Genomic DNA, 19,721 nt, shown 5'->3' on the forward strand with positions numbered 1-19,721 from the left:
ATGTCGATGTCTGCTGTGGAGGCTCCTCATCTGAGCTATTGGAAGCAGCACCCTCTTCCCCCAATGGATGCCAATCTGGGTCAACAACTGGGTCATCCATCACCTCCTCTTCTATGTCATGTGCACCTTCCTCTGTGTCACCGTGTATGGTGGTATAGTGTGCGGGAAGGGGCACCTGAGTCTCATCAGGGTCAGAATCTGGCTCTGTACACTGCGAGGACAATGTAGTGCTCTGAGTGAATGTACCAGCAGAATCATCCATCAGCGGCTGTGCATCAGTGCACTCCATGTCAGATTCATCTTGGCCTGGGTAATTCACCATTTCACTTGATAATCCAGGCATGGTATGTGAAAACAGCTCCATGGAGTAATCAGTAGTATGGCCTGCGTCATCCTTCAATCTTGGTTGGGGTGAAGGACACAAGGAAAGGTGTGGTTCATGAACATGAGCCTCCAATGACGACTCAGTGCTTTTACTTTTTACAACTGAAGAAGAGGAGGCGATAGAGCTGGAGGCTGAGTCAGCAATGTAAGACAAAACTTTTTCCTGATGCTCTGGCTTTAAAAGCGGTTTGCCAACTCCTAGAAAACTAAGCGTTCGAGGCCTTATGTAGCCAGACGATGATGCAGGGTCAGCACCTCCTGCATTCGGTCCTATTTTGCTCTTGCCACTACCATCAGATCCACCACCAACACCATCATTACCAGCTGCCAACCCCCGCCCAATTCCACGGCCTCTTCCACCAGCCTTCCTCATTTTTGGTAGAAATGTAGACAAAATCCAACAAACTATATAGTAATGTAAAACAAGGTACAAGGTGTCTATAGGACAGGGGAGATTTTGAATTTCTGCACACACTTTTGGACACTGGACACTTTTGGATTGTGTGAGGCCCACTGATATCTGAGCGCTATGTGACAGGCTCGATGGCACAGCTGTGACAAAAGTGACTAGAGGATAATGGAGATTTTGAATCTCTGCACACACTTTTGGGCACTGGACACTTTTGGATTGTGTGAGGCCCACTGATATCTGAGCGCTATGTGACAGGCTCGATGGCACAGCTGTGACAAAAGTGACTAGAGGATAAGGGAGATTTTGAATCTCTGCACACACTTTTGGACACTGGACACTTTTGGATTGTGTGAGGCCCACTGATATCTGAGCGCTATGTGACAGGCTTGATGGCACTGCTGTGACAAAAGTGACTAGAGGATAAGGGAGATTTTGAATTTCTGCACACACTTGTGGACAGTGGACACTTTTGGATTGTGTGAGGCCCACTGATATCTGAGCGCTATGTGACAGGCTCGATGGCACAGCTGTGACAAAAGTGACTAGAGGATAAGGGAGATTTTGAATTTCTGCACACACTTGTGGACAGTGGACACTTTTGGATTGTGTGAGGCCCACTGATATCTGAGCGCTATGTGACAGGCTCGATGGCACAGCTGTGACAAAAGTGACTAGAGGATAAGGGAGATTTTGAATTTCTGCACATACTTGTGGACAGTGGACACTTTTGGATTGTGTGAGGCCCACTGATATCTGAGCGCTATGTGACAGGCTCGATGGCACAGCTGTGACAAAAGTGACTAGAGGATAAGGGAGATTTTGAATCTCTGCACACACTTTTGGACACTGGACACTTTTGGATTGTGTGAGGCCCACTGATATCTGAGCGCTATGTGACAGGCTCGATGGCACAGCTGTGACAAAAGTGACTAGAGGATAAGTGAGATTTTGAATTTCTGCACACACTTGTGGACAGTGGACACTTTTGGATTGTGTGAGGCCCACTGATATCTGAGCGCTATGTGACAGGCTCGATGGCACAGCTGTGACAAAAGTGACTAGAGGATAAGGGAGATTTTGAATTTCTGCACACACTTGTGGACAGTGGACACTTTTGGATTGTGTGAGGCCCACTGATATCTGAGCGCTATGTGACAGGCTCGATGGCACAGCTGTGGCAAAAGTGACTAGAGGATAAGGGAGATTTTGAATCTCTGCACACACTTTTGGACACTGGACACTTTTGGATTGTGTGAGGCCCACTGATATCTGAGCGCTATGTGACAGGCTCGATGGCACAGCTGCGACAAAAGTGACTAGAGGATAATGGAGATTTTGAATTTCTGCACACACTTGTGGACAGTGGACACTTTTGGATTGTGTGAGGCCCACTGATATCTGAGCGCTATGTGACAGGCTCGATGGCACAGCTGTGACAAAAGTGACTAGAGGATAAGGGAGATTTTGAATCTCTGCACACACTTTTGGACACTGGACACTTTTGGATTGTGTGAGGCCCACTGATATCTGAGCGCTATGTGACAGGCTCGATGGCACAGCTGTGACAAAAGTGACTAGAGGATAAGGGAGATTTTGAATCTCTGCACACACTTTTGGACACTGGACACTTTTGGATTGTGTGAGGCCCACTGATATCTGAGCGCTATGTGACAGGCTCGATGGCACAGCTGTGACAAAAGTGACTAGAGGATAAGGGAGATTTTGAATTTCTGCACACACTTGTGGACAGTGGACACTTTTGGATTGTGTGAGGCCCACTGATATCTGAGCGCTATGTGACAGGCTCGATGGCACAGCTGTGACAAAAGTGACTAGAGGATAAGGGAGATTTTGAATTTCTGCACACAATTGTGGACAGTGGACACTTTTGGATTGTGTGAGGCCCACTGATATCTGAGCGCTATGTGACAGGCTCGATGGCACAGCTGTGACAAAAGTGACTAGAGGATAAGGGAGATTTTGAATCTCTGCACACACTTTTGGACACTGGACACTTTTGGATTGTGTGAGGCCCAATGAATATCTGAGCGCTATGTCACAGGCTCGATGGCACAGCTGTGACAAAAGTGACTAGAGGATAAGGGAGATTGGATTGCTTTTAAAAAAGCAGTTTGCGGAGCAGTGGGTAAACAGCAATGCCAGCCTGTCAGGAAGCCTTAAAAGGCAGCCCAACAACCAACACCACTGATACACCACTATATAGCCTCCCCTTGCACTGCACACACAGTGACTGGTGTGTTGTGCAGGCCAAATCGCTAGCAGCAGAAGCAGTTTTTTTGTCTTCTTCCCTGCCTAACGCTCTCCCTACAGAATCAGCAGCAACCTCTCCCTATACTAAGATCGGCAGAAGTAAGATGGCGGTCGGCGTGCACGCCCTTTTATACCCCCTGTGACGCCCACCAAAGCAAGCCAATCACTTGCATGCCCTTCTGAAAGATGGTGGTGACCCGTGCCTATGTCATCACGTTGCCCACAGTGTCCGTGGATCCTGATTGGCTGAAAAAGAGCGCAAAACAAACTTTTGAAACGCGACTTTGGCGCGTAAGTCGCCGACCTCGTGGCCGACCTCATCCTAGGGTCGGGTTTCGTTTCATGAAACCCGACTTTGCCAAAAGTCGGCGACTTTTGAATTTTTTCGACCCGTTTCGCTCAACTCTACCTCTACCTACACAATTCTTCATTTGGATCCCATTGATTCTATCAAGTATACCTTATCTTGGGATTTGGGTGAGGGTTTGTCCTTGGGGGGCTATTGATAATAAATTGTATAGATGGTTTACCAGGAGGATTCGCACCGTCCTGTGCAATTTATACTACCTTTTTGAATATGGACTCCTGCGTTGAGACTCTTCACTTTTCCTTTCCATGTTATTCCTTCCTGACTCTGCATACAGCAATGAGTCTAGTTCTCTGGATCAATGTCCTATCATAGAGTCTAGTACCCATAATCTGTAATATGTATATATCAAGAAATGTATACAAGTCATGCTTGAATTTTTTAAAGTGAATTAACTATTACAATATGTTGTCCAGACAATCCCATAATATCACTGCTTGCACAGTAAAGAAGCGCCATCTATTATGATTAAACCTTTAGACCTAGAGGATGCCCCCTTGTCCCTGATCCTTTTACTTTCCCTTCATTTACTTGTACTTTGAAATAAGATGACCCCTTAGTTTTTATTTTTCCAATCTGAATAACCCCAAGATTGATAACCTGTCTTGGTATTGCAGTTCACCAATTTTCTTAATAACCTTGGCCACCCTTCTCTGCACCGGCTCTAGTTCAGCTATGTTCTTCTTAAACAGTGGGTCCAAAATTGTGCACAATATTAAAAGTGTGGCCACACTAGTAATTTTTTTAGAAACAAAACTATGTTCTATCTATTCCTTTTGTAATGCCTTCTATGATTTTAATTGTCTTGGCATCAGCTATCAGGCACTGATCATTAAAGTTGAGCATGCTGTCCACCCATATACCCAGGTCTTGTTCAGTGACAGCTTTACCATTTAGTACATAATTACACATTATATTTCCTCTGCCCAAGTGCATGACCTTACGTTTTTCTACATTAAACATCAATTGCAATTTCTCAGCCCAAGCTTCCTACTTACACAAATTACTCTGTAATAATGCACTATCCTCCTGTGTGTTGATTACCTTGCAAAGTTTAAACCCTTCACACCCCAAGCTTGTTTACACCCTCAGGCCAACTTTTACAATTCTGACCAGTGTCACTTTATGTGGTAATAACTCTGGAACGCTTTATGGATCCCACTGAATCTGAGTGTTTTTTCGCACCATGTTGTACTTCATGGTAGTGGTAAAATTGGACTTGCACTTATTTGTGAAAATAATGGAAATTTAGCAATTTTAAAATTTAAATTTTTATGATCTTAGACAAGAGAGTTATGTCACAAAAAAAGGTTAATAAATAATACCTATTTCCCACATGTCTACTTTATAACAGCACACATTTTTCTATTAGGAAGTTAGAAGGGTTAAAAGTTGACCAGCGATTTCTCATTTTTCCAACAAATTTACAAACCCATTTTTTTAGGGACCACATCACATTTGAAGTGACTTTGAGGGGCCTAAATGACAAAAAATACCCAAAATTGACAGCATTCCAAAAAGTGCACCCATGTAGGTGCTCAAAACCATATTCAAGAAGTTTATTAACCACTCAGGTGCTTAACAGGAATTATTGGAATGTGGAAGAAATAAGTGAACATTTTATGTTTTTTCACAAAAAATTATTTTAGATCCACTTTTTTTTATTTTCTCAAGGGTAACAAAGAAAATGGACCCCAAGGTTTGTAGTGCAATTTCTCCTGATCATACAAATACCCAATCTGTTGGGAAAACTACTGTTTTGGTGCATGGTAGAGGTAGGAAACAGCGCTGCTTGACTTTTTGAATCCAAACTTAACTGGAATAGAAAGCGGACCCCATGTTGCATTTGGAGAACCCCTGATGTGCCTAAACAGTGGAAAATCCCAATAAGTGACCCAATTTTGGAAACTAGGCACCATAAAGAATGTATATAGTTGTGTGTTCAGCACGTTGAAGCCCCCCGGGGGCTTCAAAGAAATTTATAAGATAAGTGAAAATAAAAAAAATCTAATTTTTCCCACAAAAATGTTTTTTAGCCCCAAATTTTGCATTTTTACAAGGGTAACAGGAGAAAATGTACCATACAATTTGTATTTCAATTTCTCTTGAGTATGTTCATACCCCATATGTGGTGGAAAACTACTGTATGGGCACACAGCAGGGCTTGGAAGCTACACCTCTCAATGAATTCATCTAAGGGTGCAGTGATCATATTAATGCCACGGTTGTGTCAAAGAATTTTATACCATTGGGCAGTGAAGGAAAAAATAATTACATTTTTACCACAAAAATTGTTTTAGACCCAGATTTTACATTTTCACAAGGGCAAAAAGAACACCAAAACATGTTCCATAACTTCTGCTGAATGTGAAAATACCCCATATGACTGTGCAATACTGCTTAGCCACACGACTTGACTAGGGACGGAGAGTTATTTGCTTCCTGGAGTGCATATTTTCCTAAAATAGTTTGCAGACTCTATATGTAAAACCCATAAGCATTAGAACAGCAGAATGCCCCCCTCAATTGACCCCATTTTGAAAAATATACCACTTTTTGAATTTATGTAATTTAAGGGTAATGATGATTTTGACTCCATGTGTATTTTCCTAAAACAAGCAGCAGTGGATGTTGCTGAGAGAAAATTGCAAATCTGCTATTGTAGTGTTTAGTATGTTGTAGTGCCAAGTACATTATGCCCAGCTTGTGCATCTGGAGACATGCACCAGTAAATTAAGCAGGCTCTCATCGCTAGAGAAATGCAAAACGTGTACGTTAAATGTGGTTTAGACACACTGTGGGGCACAGAAGGGAGGGGGGCATTTGGATTTGGGTATGCAGAATTCGCTGTATTTTTTTTTGGGGTGGCAAGGAGCCTTCATGCATTTCCAGAGCCTTTGTACTACTAGTAATGTGGAAGCCCATATATCTCTGATAACAGATGACAGACCTGAATGGAGACTCAATTTTTTTGTGGATTGAGTTGAAGCTTTTACTGCGAACATCCCCGTAAACATCCGATAGTAGGGAGGGGGGAAGTAACAGGTGCAGTTTGTTCCTAACGCTGAGATATTAGTGACATAGATGGTTTATAGAAATAAAGGTAAAAAAGTGTTGTTGTTTTTTTCCTATCGCTGTGCCACTAACCAGAGATCTATAGCGATCACTGTCTTTGCTCCTGATCTTCCGGAACGATAGGAAGAGGTGCCGTGGTGCACAGGTTACAGATTCGATTCGTGTAGGACAGCAAATTATCAATGATAGTCCAGATAGTAGACACCTGTGACACACAATTTTGCTGTTACTTTTTAAACATAGTGGAAACCATTCACACTTTCAAAATATGGCAAATGAGGAACCGGATAAGAAGAGCAGGAAAATATGAAGCATGAATACACAAAAGGGCGTAAGAGCTGTCGGGAAAATGGACAGTTTATAGATTATATAGTTATTTTATAGCTTTCTTTGTACACTTTACTATTTAGCAAACAATATTGTATCAAGCTCTATATTATATTTTGATTTTATGCTACTCTCTATATAATCAATTGAGAAGAATCCATATATACAAGAAAGCAAATATTTATTTTAGAATAGTAATTAGACATTGTACATTGTCACAATGTTGATTCAACCAGGTAACAGCCCATTATTAGGAAAATGGAAACCAGAAACAATTCAAAATTACAACCCATTAAAGCATGGCAAGGTCACTTATGCTCAGAGAGTATGCAGGAAATTTGTTTCTATGGTAACCTGGAATGCTGCTAAAAGGGACATATCAGTAAAAATCATATATAGAATGTGCAAACGGTACAAACAGTTCCATGGCTTAGACTGCAGCAGCACATGATAATTCACAAAATTGAAAGACATTAAAAATTTAAGGCGTTTGATTTATCCTTAGCGTCATTCAACTCACAAGTAATTGAAAGTGTCTCTGAATTTGTGTGAATTCATTATCCTACATTGATACTCATCCAGCCTGAATTATAAATATCCGTACTATGTACTATTTCACATGTCAGAATACTGGGTGTGAATTACTGGGGTTTCTGGACACTTGACGGGACTTGGAAATTGACTGCTTAAAGCCATAAAAATGTCATGTTATTACTGGGTCTATATTTCTTCAAAAGATCACTGTGGCCATTCTTTGCCACCAACTTACCGTAATAAAAATAATTTGCTCCTGAATTAAAGTAAAAAAAATTAACTTGTCCTGAAAATGTCCCCTTTAACGATAACATGTTAATTAGCAGTTCTTGAGTTATCTCACTCTCAAACAAAATTAAAACATGTAATAACTGTGAGTTGAAGCCAATCCAGTGACCAAAGAAGTTGTTAAACAGATTTTAAGAGCTCCATTCCATGTAAGTTTTAACCTAAACTTAGGAAGGCTAGGTCTCTACGTCTTGCAGCACATTCAAAAATTATTTTTCTAACCTGCAAATAGTAATTTAATATTAATAAAATTATTAATATTAACATGTCTTAACAGAATGTTATTGGTGTTAAATGACTGAATGACCTGAGGGTAAGATTGATTGAAAGTTCACAGTGAAATGCCTTATTACAAGATAAAATGTATTATCATTAGTGTTGAGCATTCCGATACCGCAAGTATCGGGTATCGGCCGATATTAGCGGTATCGGAATTCCGATACTGACTTCCGATACTTTTGTCATATCGGATTCCGGAATCGGAAACGGAAGTTCAAAGTTGATTGACAGCCGAAATGACGTCATCATGATGCGCGGTGTGTGCGCATCATGATGCGCCGTCATTTCGGGCCTTCCGGGGGTCTCTGCCGGCCTGCCGGGGGGCTATGCCGGCCTGCCGGGGGGCTGTGTGGACTGCCCGGGGTCTGTACCGGCCTGCCGGGGGGCTGTGCCGGCCTGCCGGTGGTCTGTGCACCCTGTGGGGGTCTGTACCGGCCTGCCGGGGGGCTGTGCCGGCCTGCCGGTGGTCTGTGCACCCTGTGGGGGTCTGTACCGGCCTGCCGGGGGGCTGTGCCGGCCTGCCGGGGGGCTGTGCTGATGTCCAGGAGTCTGTGCAGGCATCGTCCGATGGGACTACAAGTCCCATCGGGCGATGCCTGCTACAATGACAGTGATTGACACATTAGCCAATGATGGGACAGTCGTAGTCCCATCATCTGGCTAATGTGTTAAATGTAAAAAAAAAAAAAAAAATACTACATACATACATACTACATGCATGCTACATACATACTACATGCTACATACATACTACATATATACTACATGCATGCTACAGACATACTACATGCTACATACATACTACATACATACTACATACATACTACATGCATGCTACATACATACTACATACATACTACATGCATGCTACATACATACTACATGCTACATGCATGCTACATACATACTACATACATACTACATACATACTACATACATACCACATACATACTACATGCATGCTACATACATACTACATGCTACATATATACTACATACATGCTACATACATACTACATGCTACATACATACCACATATATACTACATACATACTACATACATGCTACATACATACTACATGCATGCTACATACATACTACATGCTACATACATACCACATATATACTACATGCATGCTACATATATACTACATGCTACATATATACTACATACATACTACATACATACTACATACTACATACTACATACATACTACATGCATGCTACATACATACTACATGCTACATACATACTACATACATGCTACATACATACTACATACATACTACATGCATGCTACATACAATACATTCATACAATACATACATAGACATACAGTACATATAACATAGAGTAACATACTTACCAATACTTGTCACATTGTTCCCCGAAGCCATTGTCTTTTACGGAATAAATATTAACATAACAAACCACAAAAATACTCACCCATGATCCGAAGCAGTCCACGAGTGTGTCCCACGATGATCTTGGGTAGAGAACTGCAGCATCAGCTGATGCTGCCACTCTCTACGGGCTGCAGGAATCCAATGACGGAAGGTAGGTATCCTTCCGCACTGTATTCCTCCGCCACTTAAAAAAAAAAAGTCCCTAGTCTCACTTTATGGTAAAAGCTGTGTGGGAATTTGCTGCAGTTCTCTACCAAAGATCGTCGTGGGACACACTCGTGGACTGCTTCGGATCATGGGTGAGTATTTTTGTGGTTTGTTATGTTAATATTTATTCCGTAAAAGACAATGGCTTTGGGGAACAATGTGACAAGTATTGGTAAGTATGTTACTCTATGTTATATGTACTGTATGTCTATGTATGTATTGTATGAATGTATTGTATGTAGCATGCATGTAGTATGTATGTAGTATGTATGTAGCATGTAGTATGTATGTAGCATGCATGTAGTATGTATGTAGTATGTATGTAGCATGTAGTATGTATGTAGCATGTATGTAGTATGTATGTAGCATGTAGTATGTATGTAGCATGCATGTAGTATGTATGTAGCATGCATGTAGTATGTATGTAGCATGTATGTAGTATGTATGTAGTATATATGTGGTATGTATGTAGCATGTAGTATGTATGTAGCATGCATGTAGTATGTATGTAGTATGTATGTAGTATATATGTAGCATGTAGTATGTATGTAGCATGCATGTAGTATGTATGTAGTATGTATGTAGTATATATGTAGCATGTAGTATGTATGTAGCATGCATGTAGTATGTATGTAGTATGTATGTAGCATGCATGTAGTATGTATGTAGCATGCATGTAGTATATATGTACTATGTATGTAGCATGCAGTATGTATGTAGCATGCATGTAGTATATATGTAGTATGTATGTTGTATGTATGTAGCATGCATGTAGTATGTATGTATGTAGAATGTTTTTTTTTTTTTTTTTACATTTAACACATTAGCCGGATGATGGGACTACTACTGTCCCGTCATTGGCTAATGTGTCAATCACTGTCATGGTAGCAGGCATCGCCCGATGGGACTTGTAGTCCAATCGGACGATGCCTGCACGGACCCCCGGACATCAGCGCAGGCCCCCGGCAGGCCGGCACAGCCCCCCGGCAGGCCGGTACAGACCCCCACAGGGTGCACAGCCCCCCGGCAGGCCGGCATAGCCCCCCGGCAGGCCGGTACAGACCCCCACAGGGTGTACAGACCCCGGGCAGTCCGCACAGCCCACCGGCAGGCCGGCACAGCCCCCCGGCAGGCCGGCAGAGACCCCCGGAAGGCCCGTACAGACCCCCGAGAGGCTGTACAAGGGCAGGAAAGGGTTTTTCCAATTCCGATACCGGAAGTCTCATAGACTTGAATGGGACTTCCGGTATCGGCATCGGCGATACCGATACTTTTTTTAAAGATCGACCGATCCATTCCGATTCGATATTTTGAAGTATCGGACGTTATCGATCAACTCTAATTATCATACAATAAAGCACACCTCAACCTGTTTACAGGTTTAGAGCCTATGAACAGTGATTTTCAGGTACTTTTTTCTACTGTATATTGTTACTGTTTTTGCTTCACTTCACTAACTATCTTACCTTTTTTTCTTAGGGTTAATGATTAGACAGGCAGTATTTGGACAAAAAATATGTTGTCTTTCCTAAAAATTATTGAGTTGAGTAATGCGTTTATGACACACCAACTGCAGATACATAAAATCAAGTACACAGCTATATAATCTTTATAAGGTCGGCGTCACACTAGCGATGAATACGGACAAGTACTATGCGATAAAACATTGCATAACACTTGGACCAGTATTCATCTATGGGGCATCTCCCATCACCGTTTTTTTTCTTGACCATATTCTACGTGCGAGTGAAATCACAGCGATTATCACCGACATTCAGCCGAGTCTCAGCTCAGTCACACCCATATAAGTCTATGGGTGCGAGTGACACAGCGCACATCACTTGGATATCATCCGAGTACTGTGCGATATACGAATACTCCGGCAATGGAGGAGATGGAGAAAATACTTTCTCCGCCTCCTTCGCAGCTGTGCTTTGATCCTCTCTGTGCGAGATGCTCGGAGCACAGTTGCATGACACTCAGCTCCTGCTCGCAGCAGAGCAGGAGATGAGGGTCATTAGCATATTGCATCTGATGCTCTTGAAGTTTGATCCCGGCCTTACAGTGCATATATAAACAAAAATATCAGTGACTAAAACAGCAACCCTACTTTTCACTAACAGTCATAAGCCTTCCATCCATGGAGTGTGTCACTTTCTTAACCCCTTTCTGGCAACAGACATACTATTCCGTCCATGTGACCTGGTAAAATTTGACCATGGACAGAGTAGGACATCTAAGTGATTGGCCACGCTCACTCACAAACTGCTCCCGGCACCTTAAGCCCCGAAATACTGCAATCTAGCAAAATTGCAGCATTCAGGAGCTGGCAAAGGGGCTGACAACTCCTCTGCCTTTGGATCAGAGACCCCGTGGCGTGACGCAGGGTCCCGATTGTTGACATGATGAGCCGGATGTCGTCATGAGCGCTCATGGCTCACGGTGCTAGTGGGGTTCTCACAGAAGTCACCGCAGTTACATCCGGTCACTGGGCTCTGCTCCCACTTGGGCTGAGCTGCAGTGAAATCCAGGGTCACTTATAAAATTCACATACCATGAAGGAAACAGTAGATTAGTTCTAAAAGGGGGCACTTTTTGGGCATTGCCACTGTTAAGGCACATCTAGATAAGTTCTTTCGGGGTCTAGTCTCCATGACACCCGGAGATCATTCCATCAAAGCCTGCATTCCAAACCGTCACTGATTCCCTTCTGAGGCCTGACGTGTGTCCAAACAGTAGCTTCCTCCCACATAGGATACCAGCGTACTCAGGACAAATTAGACAACAACCTTGGGAAAATAAAGTTTCTGGTAGAAGGGAAGGAAAGGAAGAAAGCGCACCAATCTAAATGTAAATGTATAATTAGATCGTAGGTGAATATAGGTGTCACTCACCTTTTATAAATTTGATCTTGATATCTAGCATATAGGTCACTTAGGACCATTAGGTGTTCAAAGGTGGATTTCTTCTGTGGTCGGTTTGCTGCAAATCCCTGATAGCTAGTATGTCACTCAGACCAAATAACCATAGTAATGTAAGACAATAAACTTTATACCAGGCTATTTGCGCTCCCGTAGGTGTAGGATCCAAGGCTTCTTATTATCCAAAAAAGTTTTATATTATTTCTCAATAAAAAGCACATGCAACGCGTTTCGATAGTATAAAATGTCTTCCTCAGGTATATTGTGATGAGTGTTCCAAAATTGTGGATATCTTTATAAGAAGTAGTATTATGTTAAATAGGGTGTGGACCGCTAAAATTAGTTCCTAACACACCCACTATATAGCTGCTATACAAGTTAGAAGTCTACAAGAGGACATAATGATAGTAAAAGCAAATGCATTATACAAATATAAAAAACATAATAAAATTAGATTATAACAGATAATATATAAAATATAAACACAACTAATCCCACAAAAGAATTGTAGAAAGAAGAAGAGATCCCAAATCATAAAAAACAATTTTATTGATTCAAAATTAAAAACACATAAAAAACACATAAAAAAGCAAAATGCCGAAGGGGACACCATAATGTACATACACAGGCAATATAACAAATAGGAGACCAAGGTATATTGGGAAAATTATTAATCCATAATCCACATATTAAGATATATAATATATCAGTCTAAACTGTATCAATACCATATCTCCCAATGATTAACATTAATAATAATTAGTGTCCACAGACATCATTAATTCAAGCCCCAACAGTCTCAGACCAATAATAATCCCCCTATATAAGGTGAAGTATAACAAAAATTATAAACACAATAATTATATGTCCCCCACCTCCCTCTGAAGTCATAATGATAACCAGAGCTAGTGGAGTCAATACAAAAGCCGCTCCACAATAGAAGACGGCATAAAACCAATGCAAGATAGAAAAAAAACGTGATACTTCACACAAGCATGTAATCAAAAGGAGGATATAATTACCTAAATAATAGTAGTGATGTGCACGGTGTCCCCTCACCCCGACGTGCGTTTTGCTCCTGCTTCTTCCTGGGGCTCCACTAGCACTGGTTATCAATATGATTTCAGAGGGAGGTGGGGGACATGTAATTATTGTGCTTATAATTTTTGTTATACTTCACCTTATATAGGGGGATTATTATTGGTCTGAGACTGTTGGGGTTTGAATTAATGATATCTGTGGACACTATTTATTATTAATTTTAATCATTGGGAGATATGGTATTGATACCATTTAAACTGATATATTATATATATCTTAGCTAGCTGAAGAGCCCGGCGCTGCCCAGGCATAGTAACTAACTGTGGTTAGTTATAGAAAATTATAATTATCCTCCATCCCATAGTCCCGTGCCCATATACCCATCATACATATCCTCCATCCCATAGTGGAGTGCCCATATACCCATCACACATCCTTCATCTCATAGTCCCATGCCCATACACCCTTCATACATATCCTCCATCCCATAGTCCAGTGCCCATATACCCATCACACATCCTCCATCCCATAGTCCCGTGCCCATATACATATCCGCCATCCCATAGCCCCGTGCCCATATACCCGTCAAACATATCCTCCATCCCATAGTCCAGTGCCCATATACCCATCACACATCCGCCATCTCATAGTCCCTTGCCCATATATCCATCATACATATTCTTCATCCCATAGTCCCATGATCATATACCCATCAAACATATTCTCCATCCCATAGTCCCGTGCCCATATACCCATCATACATATCCTCCATCCCATAGGCCCGTGCCCATATATCTGTCATACATATCCTCCATCCCATAGTCGAGTGCCCATATACCCATCACACAGCCTCCATCCCATAGTCTCATGCTCATATACCCATCACACATCCTCCATCCCATAGTCCCATGCCCATATACCCATCATACATATTCACCATCCCATAGTCGAGTGCCCATATACCCATCACACATCCTTCATCTCATAGTCCCATGCCCATATACCCATCATATATATCCTCCATCCCATAGTCCCGTGCCCATATACCCATCATACATATCCGCCATCCCATAGTCCCGTGACCATGTACACACATACATACATACACACTTTGAGCTTTATATTTTAGATATGTGGATTATGGTTTAATAATTTTCCCAATATACCTTGGTCTCCTATTTGTTATATTGCCTGTGTATGTATATTATGGTGTCCCCTATGGCATTTTGCTTTTTTATGTGTTTTTAATTTTGAATCAATAAAATTGTTTTTTATGATTTGAGATCTCTTCTTCTTCCTACAATTCTTTTGTGGGATTAGTTGTGTTATTGTTATGAAGTGCCCCTATATTTAGGACATTGGTTGAATAATATATCAAATATGTTAATGAACATCATAAAATTAAATGTAATTGCATAGCGAATTTAAATGGTTAAATGTGACTAAAATACATTTAAAACACATAGATTATAAAAACAGTGCTAATTAAAGTTATGGAAAACACTTATTTTTTATATTCCCTTGGGTAAATAAAAAATTGGGGGCTAAAAAATCATTTTTGTGGAAAAAAAATGTTTTTTTTCATGGATGGGCATTATAAACTTTAGTGAAACACTTGGGGGTTCAAAGCTCCCACCACACATCTAGATACGTTCCTTAGGGGGTACAGTTTCCCAAAATAGGGTCACTTGTGGGTGGTTTCCACTGTTTAGGCACAACAGGTGCTCTCTAAATGCGACATGGCGTCCAATCTCATTTCCAGCCAATTTTGGTTTGAAAAAGTCAAACGGCGCTCCTTCCCTTCCAACCACTGCTGTGCACCAAACAGTGGTCCCCCCCACATATGGGGTATCAGCGTACTCAGGACAAATTGCACAACAACTTTTGGGGTCCAATTTCTCCTGTTACCCTTGTAAAAATAAAAAGTTTGGGGTGAAAAGATCATTTTTGTGGAAAAAATATGATTTTTTAATTTTACGGCTCTACGTTATAAACTTCTGTGACGCTATTGGGGGTTCAAAGTGCTCACCACACATCTAGATAAGTTTAGTTTCCAAAATTCTGTCATTTGTGGGGGTTTTCCACTGTTTAGGCCCATCAGGGGCTCTCCAAATGCGACATGGCGTCAGATCTCAAGTCCAGCCAATTTTGGTTTGAAAAAGTCAAACGGCGCTCCTTCACTTCCGACCTCTGCCGTGCACCCAAACAGTGCCCCCACATATGGGGTATCAGCATACTCAGAACAAATTGCACAATAACTTTTGGGGTCCAATTTCTCCTGTTACCCTTGGGAAAATAGAAAAAATTGGATCTGAATTAAATTTTTTGTCAAAAAAAGTTAAATGTTCTTGTTTTTTAAACATTTCAAAAATTCATGTGAAGCACCAGAAGGGTTAATAAACTTCTTGAATGTGGTTTTGAGCACCTTAAGGCGTGCATTTTTTATAATGTTGTCACTTTTGGGTATTTTCTATCATATAAAACCCTCAAAGTGACTTCAAATGTGATGTGGTCCCTAAAAAGAAAATGGTGTTGTAAAAATGATAAATTGCTGTTTAACTTTTAACCCTAATAACTTCCTAACAAAAACATTTTGGTTCCAAAATTGTGCTGATGTAAATTAGACATGTGGGAAATGTTACTTCTGGAAAACTGTGACATTTTGAACATTTTTGCCAAATTTTCGTCTTTTTCACAAATAAACGCAAGTCATATCAAAGAAATTTTACCACTATCATGAAGTACAATATGTCATGAGAAATCATTGTCAGAATCACCAGGATCCATGGAAGCATTTCAGAGTTATTACCTCGTAATGGGACAGTGGTGAGAATTGTAAAAATTGACCTGGTCATTAACATGTAAACCACCCTCGGGAGTAAAGGGGTTAATATGTTGATGTTTTGGGCAGCACCAACCACAGCTTCCCATAAACTGTTCACAGATGTGTACTGTTTTCCTTCACTGTAAATCTCCCATTTAAGATGTGCAAGATCTCAATAGGGTTTAGGTCATATGAGGAAGGAAGCTCTTTCACTGTTCTTTCATCTTTATAGTCATATGTTAAAGTTTGGGCACCCACTCTTCATAGGAGAATCAAATAGAACTACTTGCAAGTGGCCACCTTAAATACCTTTTCTCATGATTTGATACACCTGGCTATGAAGTTCAAAGCTCAATGAGGTTACAAAACCAATTTAGTGCTTCAGGAAGTCAGATAAAAGTAGTTAGGAGTGTTCAAATCAAGAAAATGATAAGGGTGCCCATACTTTTGCACCGATCAAATTTTGTTTAAATGCAGATTGCACATTTTCTGTTAGTACAATAAACCTCATTTGAATCCAGAAATATAACTGAGCCCATCAGTTATTAGATATATGAAAATGAAATAGCTGTTGCAAAAAACAAAATTCTTTTAAAGAAAAAAGGTTAACATTAATAGGGGTGCCCAAACTTTAACATATGACTGTAAGTCCTTCACTTTCAGTCAAGCAGTGGAGACTTCAATGCATGTGATATGGCATTGCCCTGCATAAAAATCATGGTTTTCTAGAAGCATGCAGACTTTTTCCTGTACTACTGTTTGAAGAAAGTTTCTTCGTAATAGTGGCAGTTGATTTGATAGCTAATTTTACGTCAATCTTCAACCCAAAAAGGTCGAACTATCTCCTCTTTAAGGTCGGCGTCACACTAGAGAGAAATACAGACGAGTGAGAGGCGTAAAAACCACGCATTGCACACGGACCAATGATTTTTTATAGGGTAGCTCCCATCAGCCGTATATTTCTTGCACTTATTTCATGGCCCGTGCCAATCGCAGCATGCTGCGAATGTCAGCGTATTCCGGACAAAATACGCCAATGCAAGTCTATGGGGGCACAAAAAATACGGATTACACACAGACCAGATGTGTGACTTGCGAGAAATACGCACCCGGTGTCCTTTAGATACAGTAAAATCACACTGACAGGTTTAATAAAGAAACAAAAGAATAGATATATACACATAGAATACATATACATATATATATATGTATATATATATATATACATGTCATTGAGACACACACACACACACATATATATATATATATATATATATATACGGTTAAAAACCACACACAGACATTAATTACAAATTATTTTAATGAAATAAAGACACCTAGTTTTTGACAAGATTTATTGCTCTGGTAATCCAAAAATAAACCATCGACCTGTAACAAAAATAAAACATAAAATCAACCATATCCTTACCTCTCCGCTGCTCAGTCAGGTCCCCCGCTGCTATCCATCAGAAAGGGTTAAGTGGCTTACACAGGGACCGGTGCTAATGCAACCAACCCCATGTAAACCACTGCCAGAATGAATTATTTCATCTCTGCGCAGCCTCCCTGGTTGCCCTGAGATGAACTAATTACCGTGGGAAAGTTTCTGCATTTTTTCCCACGCTCATCAGTTCACCTCAGGTCAGCCAGGGGACTCCGCGCAGCCTCACTGACGTCACTGGCTGACCTGAGGTGAACTGATGAGTGTGGGAAAAAATGCAGAAACTTTCCCATGGTAATTAGTGCACTCACCTGCTTTACCTCTCTGGTTGTGATTTTGCCGCGGGAGCCCACGCATTTTTTTCCAACGAATTAATCCCTTAATTTAATACCTAGACATCCCAAATATTACACACAAACCCTAATTTAATTATTAGTCAGGGACATATAAAAAAGACATGAAATGAAATGGTTTTCTGTATGTAAAACGTGTCATTTCATGTCGGGTTTGGGAATGATTCTACAGAAGCCGGCAATTGATTTTGCGCCTATTATGCTATGTAGAACTCTATGAAATGTAAATATATATATATGTCTCAATGACATGTGTATATATATATGTATATATACAGTATATGTATTCTATGTGTATATATCTAGTCTTTCATTTGGGTTTTAACCTGTCATAGGGATCCATTATATGTCCATTTTGCAAGCCTGCGAGAAAATCTCAGCATACGGATGCCATACGGATTACATACGGATGTTTACATGAGCAAAATATGCGACCACACCTTGTCAATAGATGACATATGGATCACTATTTAGGGGACATTTCTCCGTATTACGCATGTAAAATATGGACTGTATTTCTCGTCGGTTAGTGTGACCCCAGCCTAACAATACCTGCCAAATCGGTACCCAAATCTTCACCTTGCTGGCATTTGAGTCAAAGTTGAGGTCTGTGTCTGTTAATGGTCTAGCCATGGACCCATCCATTTGTACTGAGATGTGTTTTATAAAGACTTCAATAATATGTCATGTGATACTGTTCAAAAATACTTATTGTGTATATGGAGTTGTCTCAACATGTTTCCCCATACTTATCTGGTTAACCAGGAGGCATTGAGGTAATTGTCAAAAGGATGCAATTGAGTAGATGTGATCTTCATAAACAAATCAGCTACAGTTGTGGCTGAAAGTATTGACACCCCTGCAATTCTGTCAGATAATACTCAGTTTCTTCCTGAAAATGATTGCAAACACAAATTCTTTGGTATTATTATCTTCATTTAATTTGTCTTAAATGAAAAAACACAAAAGAGAATGAAGCAAAAAGCAAAACATTGATCATTTCACACAAAACTCAAAAAATGGGCCAGACAAAAGTATTGGCACCCTCAGCCTAATACTTGGTTGCACAACCTTTAGCCAAAATAACTGCGGCCAACCGCTTCCAGTAACCATCAATGAGTTTCTTACAATGGTCTGCTGGAATTTTAGACCATTCTTCTTTGGCAAACTGCTCCAGGTCCCTGATATTTGAAGGGTGCCTTCTCCAAACTGCCATTTTTAGATCTCTCCACAGGTGTTCTATGGGATTCAGGTCTGGACTCATTGCTGGCCACCATAGAAGTCTCCAGTGCTTTCTCTCAAACCATTTTCTAGTGCATTTTGAAGTGTGTTTTGGGTCATTGTCCTGCTGGAAGACCCATGACCTCTGAGGGAGACCCATCTTTCTGACACTGGGCCCTACATTATGCTGCAAAATTTGTTGGTAGTCTTCTGACTTCATAAAGCCATGCACACGGTCAAGCAGTCCAGTGCCAGAGGCAGCAAAGCAACCACAAAACATCAGGGAACCTCTGCCATGTTTGACTGTAGGGACTGTGTTCTTTTCTTTGAATGCCTTTTTTTTCTCCTGTAAACTCTATGTTGATGCCT

Source organism: Dendrobates tinctorius, unplaced genomic scaffold (assembly GCF_039654945.1).
Source record: "Dendrobates tinctorius isolate UK_male_01 unplaced genomic scaffold, ASM3965494v1 ptg000062l, whole genome shotgun sequence".
NCBI classification, from domain to species: domain Eukaryota; kingdom Metazoa; phylum Chordata; class Amphibia; order Anura; family Dendrobatidae; genus Dendrobates; species Dendrobates tinctorius.